This window comes from Prunus mume, linkage group LG2 (assembly GCF_029339155.1).
Source record: "Prunus mume cultivar Tortuosa linkage group LG2, ASM2933915v1, whole genome shotgun sequence".
NCBI classification, from domain to species: Eukaryota; Viridiplantae; Streptophyta; class Magnoliopsida; order Rosales; family Rosaceae; genus Prunus; species Prunus mume.
The window spans coordinates 42,979,643-42,985,642 of NC_142699.1; positions in this window are offsets into that span (position 1 = coordinate 42,979,643).

Sequence of the window (6,000 nt, forward strand, 5' to 3'; positions counted from 1 at the left end):
ATCAAATCAATTCCAAAAAGGGGAGGAATAATTCCCTTCCATCTACGGAATTATTCCTCCAAACCCTAGCCTCCAAGACCATTATAAAACCATAGCCACACACAAGGGTGGAGGTACGTCTAAATTCCTACTGAAACTCTGCAGAAATCATTTCTCACAAACCCTAGCCACCACTTTCTTTCTCTCCCTTACACAAGGCTCCGGCCACCACACACGGCTCCGGCCACCCGGTTTTCCTTGAAATACCTTACCTAACTTAGGCATCGGAGGGCCTTTGGCCAACACCCGGGTGTGGTCCTTTACTCCGATCTGTTTTGCAGGGAGAAAGAGAAGCGGAGAAGACGAAGGAATCTTTGCGAATATTCTCGTGGGGAAAATCATTCCCTCCAAATTGGTGCTTTCATTGAGAGCACGAGTTATACTCAACGCGTGCTCAAGGAATCCGTTCCTCCTATTTTCCAATCCACCGAAGCCTTCCAAACAACCATGGTTGGAAGCATGAAGACGAGAGGCAAAACCGCCGCGATGGCTAGATCCGCGACGGCCCAAAGCCACTCCACCCACGGTCCCGCAATCGACATGGTGGCACCGCCACCTCTCACCACCGCACCGGGCCACCGCCGCCGAACATGGTGGAACCTCTCATCAAGGTGGGCTTGTTACCACCGCCGACTTAGGCCCGGTCTTGGAGCAACTTCAAGCGATCCCTTCATTGCCTCCACGCTCGACACACGCTCCCGCGCACACCTCCAATGAAACCCTAGCCCGTGTGCAATTGGGCTCCACACACTTCTCTCCTCCTGATCCATGAAGTCAAGCAGACCTTAGTCTGAGAGTTGACCAGCTAGCTCAGAGAATGGATGACCAAAGCGATCTGATGAGGCAACTCCTCCACCAAATCAGCTTGGCTCAAAACCTTGGCCTTGGACAACTAGGCGAATAGAGAAGGATGGACGAACGCACCGGCGGCAGCTCAACGGGTACCCAGAGTCAAGCGGGAGTAGGCGGACAAGGCGAGGACAACAACTTGATCGGCCTACCGACATGTCACGAGCATCCTCGAGCCTCACTCGGAGCGATTAAGTTCGAGGAACAATATGCGCGAGAGGCTAGGCCGCACGACTTGACGTCCACGCCCGCTTGGGACCGCAGGGAAATGTACTTCAAAGGCTAGGCCCCGGGAGGACAATCGAGACAACCATCGCAACGAGGGTCGTGAAGAAAGGCGCCGGCTATCCACTCGCGACGAATATTCACGAGAGGCTACGTCCCGGGGTGGTCAACCGGATAATCCTCACAATGAGGACCACGAGGAAGGACGCTTATTGCTCGCTCACGAAGAGGCGGCTCGTCGACAAACTATGGAGAATCTCTCGCATAGCGCGATCCACCAACACGCCGCCTAGGCGTACGAGAATGTCGACCTCGCGAGACCTAGGAGGAGGTCGGTCAGCGTCGCCGAATCACGAAGTCGCCAACATGATCAACCAGCAATGTGTATGGAGGGCGTTGAAAAGCTTATGAATGACCGACTTCGAAGTCCAAGGCGGTGGGAACCTCGACGATGCACTACGCAAGGAGATCGACCGAGCAAACTCCACACCTTTCACCGCCGAAATCGAGCGGCTGCTCCCGGCGATTCTCCACGCCGTTTACACACTTCAAAGGGGACTCCGATCAGAGCCACCTAAAACACTTCAAAGTGTCATGATCCTCCACAAGGCCGACGACGCATTGATGTGCAAGGTATTCGTAGTGACCTTGTGAGGAGCAGCCCAAGATTGGTTCCACACCCTGCCATCTGGGTCGATCAATAGCTTCAAGGAGTTGGCTTACGTCTTCACCAAAGAGTACCCTCTTACCGAGCGATCAAGAAGAACCACGACCACAGCACAACTGCGCAAGAAGTCCGACGAATCCCGAGATTACATCAAGAGATTCAAAGCGAAAAGGTCAACATTGTAGGATGCGACGACCGAATCGCGTCATCGCCTTCAAGAAAGGCCTTCGGTGAACACGACTTGTATCGCGGTGACTATCACTCCCGGCCAAACTCTGGCGAGGTCTACGCGACCGCGGAGCGCTACGCGCTGCGGGATGATGATCAAATCGCCGCAAAAAGTCTACTAAGCGGAAGATCAACCAACTAAGCGAGCAGGTCAAAGAAGCGATGGATTTAGCAACAAGAACAAGGATAAGCGCAGGTCACACCCACAAGGAGATGCTGCAGCAAGAGAGAACTACACCAAGTTCAGCATCCTCATACATCAAATCTTAGCCCAAGTGAAAAACAAACCTTGGGTAAGAAGACCACCACCCTTGAAAGGAGATCCAGACAAGAGGGATACTAGCAAATACTATGCTTTTCATGGGACACACGGGCACACTACCAACAACTGCCTCGCTTGGAAAGCACACCTTGAAGAACTCGTGAGAGAAGGTCACTGCACGGAGTTCATCGCGAAGCGAGCCATTCAGCGAATTGAAGATCGAGACACCGCCAAGGAACCACCTCAGAAGGTCATAAGGATTAACACAATCCTAGCGGCGCCAAGGAGTCGGGGCTGACCAGCAAGGAAAAGAAGAGGAAGATCAAACAGGCGCTATGATCTTCCAAGTCTCGGCGGCCTTCTACCAGTGACGATCCTATAATCGGCTTCCAAAAGAAAGATCTGATCGGCCTCGACATGCCACATAACGATGCCCTTGTTGTCGAGCATTCAAATCGCGCAGGCCATGGTCGGCCGAATCCATGCAAGCGAGGGCGCGCCAATATCCTACACCGGTGGCGGTCATCCGCAGATGGGCTTGAGGCAAAATCAACAAATCAGCCAGGATCGGACCGGCTTCAATGGTGCAACAAAGGTTACCGTGGGCACAATAGACCTCGACGTCTATTCCCCACCTGTAGTCTGCTTGTAAACGTTCATGGTCATCAATGAAGTTTCACCCTACAGCGGCATTCGGCGGTCATGGATCGGCAAGATCAACGCCATCACCTCTGCCACACATCAGAAAATTCGGTACCCAATCCCTGGGGCGGTGTCGGCCAAATCAACAGCGATCGAGGCAATGGCGAGGAAATGCTCCGCCCAAGGGCTAAAGAAAAGCAAACAAGCGCAATTCCTCCCTGTGAGCCAGGCAGATCTGAAGGAAGTTGAACAACCGAATCTTGCTATCTTATAGCAATCAATGCGTCAGGACCAAGCCGAGGAAATCCGTCCAGAGGTCTTTCCCGAAGAAGGATGGAAACACGAGGAAGATGTCGAGTTAATACCCTTGGATCTGATCGGCCCGGACAAAAAGCGCGGATCGGCTCGCGCCTAAGCCCGACGAGAAGATGGAGCTTACCACCTTCCTCCGAATAACAAAGATATGTTCGCATGGTCGCCGTAAGATATGCCGACATCGACCGAAAATCATCTGCCACCGACTCCATGTCAACCCTACTTGCAAGCGGTGGCGCAAAGAGACGCAACCGCGCGAGCAAGTCGCTATCATCGAAGCCGAGATTGACAAACTTCTAGCTGCCGACTTTATTGAAGAGGTCTCCTACTCAGAGTGGCTTGCCAACGTGGTTCTAGTAGCAAAACAAGAGAAGGGCAAGTGGAGAGTCTGTGTCGATTACACTGATCTCAACAAAGCATGCCCAAAAGACAACTTCCCATTGCCGAGAATCGACCAACTCGTGGATTCCACTTCAGCCCGCAATCAGCTGCTCAGCTTCATGGACGCTTACTCCGGCTATAACCAAATCTTGATGCACATGGATGATAAGGCGAAAACTTCTTTCATCATCGAGAGAGGGACCTACTGCTACAAGGTCATGCCCTTTGGGCTGAAGAACGCCGGAGCAACCTACCAAAGGCTGGTGAATAAAATCTTCAAGGAGCAAATCGGTAAAACTATGGAGGTATACGTGGACGACATGCTGGTCAAGGCCCCAAAACGTGCAGATCACCTCAAAAACCTCGCCGAGGCATTCAGCTTGCTCCGCCAATATCGCATGAAGTTGAACCCAAGTAAATGCACGTTTGGTGTATCCTCCGGTCGATTCTTGGGATACTTAGTCACACAACGAGGAATCGAGGCACACCCACGTCAAATCAAAGCCATTCTCGAGATGAAGTCGCCTTCCATAGTTAAGGAAATACAAAGTCTGACGGGCAGAGCAGCGGCCCTCAACCGATTCCTCTCGAGATCAACCGACAAGTGCAAACCATTCTTCAAAGCTTTGAAGAAAGGACAAAGAGACAAATGGGATGAGGAGTGCGAAGTAGCTTTCCAGAGTTTGAAGACTTATCTCACTTCACCACCCCTGCTCTCAAAGCCAGTCCTTGGTGAGGACTTGTTCGTGTACTGCAGTGTCCAACTCGTTGTCAGCTCAGGCTCTCATTCGAGAAGAGCTGGGGGCCCAACATCCGGTATTCTACACGTCAAAAGCTCTCCTCGATGCAGAGACTCGTTACCCAAAATTGGAGAAACTCATTTTGGCTCTTGTAGTTTCCGCGAGAAAGCTACGACCCTACTACCAAGCTCATCGAGTCATCGTCATGACTGACTTTCCTTTGAGATCAATCCTGCACAGCCCTGACGCTTCTCAGCGACTCATGAAGTGGGCTATAGAGCTAAGCCAATATGACCTCATCTACCGGCCAAAAGCTGCAATAAAAGCCCAGGCTTTAGCAGACTTCGTGGTAGAGTTCACCCCATCAGCCGAAGAAGAGAAATTGGTCAACAAAAATAAGAAAAATTCAAGAGCAGACGGGACCTCCGCTGGACCTAGCAAACTTAGAGACACGTGGCAGTTGCGGGTAGAAGGAGCATCAAACCAAAAAGGAGCTGGAGCGGGTGTCGTCATCATCACCCCGGATGGAACCTTGTTGGAGCAAGCTATCACGCTTGGCTTCCCGGCCTCGAACAACGAGGCGAAATCGAGCACGCCGGCCTACGCTTAGCGAAGGAACTCGCAATTAAGAAGCTAGCCATTTACTCGATTCCCAGCTAATCGCGAATCAAGCTTCAGGAGAATACATGGCGAAGCACCCAAGGATGATCTTGTACTTTGACAAAGTTCAGGAGCTGTTGAAGGCATTTCCTACCTTCACCATCCAACAAGTACCCGGCAGAGAAGCGCACATGCGATGCACTAGCGGTCCTAGGGTCGCTTGGATACCCAGTTCAGACGCTCCATCCCGGTTGAACACCTTGACCAGCCAAGCATTGAAGAAGTAGAGCCAATCGACACTATGCAAATTGACGAGGACCCCAGCTGGCAAGACCCCATCATTGACTACTTAGCGAATGGAAACCTACCCGCGGACAAGTCCGAGGCTAGGAAGGTCCAACAGAAGGCGCGAGATACTACATGCACGACAACAAGCTCATCCGCAGATCATACTCCGGCCCTCACCTTACCTGCATAAAATACCCTCAAACACTTGAGGTCCTCTACAAAATTCACCACGGCGAATGTGGCAACCACTCTGGGGGCAGGTCACTCGCCCAGAAGGCTCTAAACATAGGCTACTTCGGCCTACCATGCGCCACGACTCCGAATATGTCAAAAAGTGTGATCGTTGCCAGCGATACAAGCCGATCCCTAATTTGCCTGCCGAAGTTTACCATCCGCAAAACAGTCCATGGCCATTCATGCAATGGGCCGTCGACTTAGTGGGTCCCTTGCCACCGGCGCCCGCCAAGAAAGAAATGATGATCGTCGCCACCGACTACTTCACTAAATGGATCGAGGCCGAAGCTCTATCCTCTACTAAAGAAGCCGATGTGGAGCGATTCATCTGGAGAAACATCATCTGCCGATTTGGCTGCCCACAATCGCTGGTCACTGATAATGGCTCACAGTTCATTGGCAAGCATATCACCGCCTTCTTTGCGAAATACAAGATCAAACAACACCTGTCAACTCCGAGGTATCCACAAGGAAATGGGCAGGCCGAGGCATCCAACAAAGTCATATTGGACTGCTTGAAGAAGAGGCTA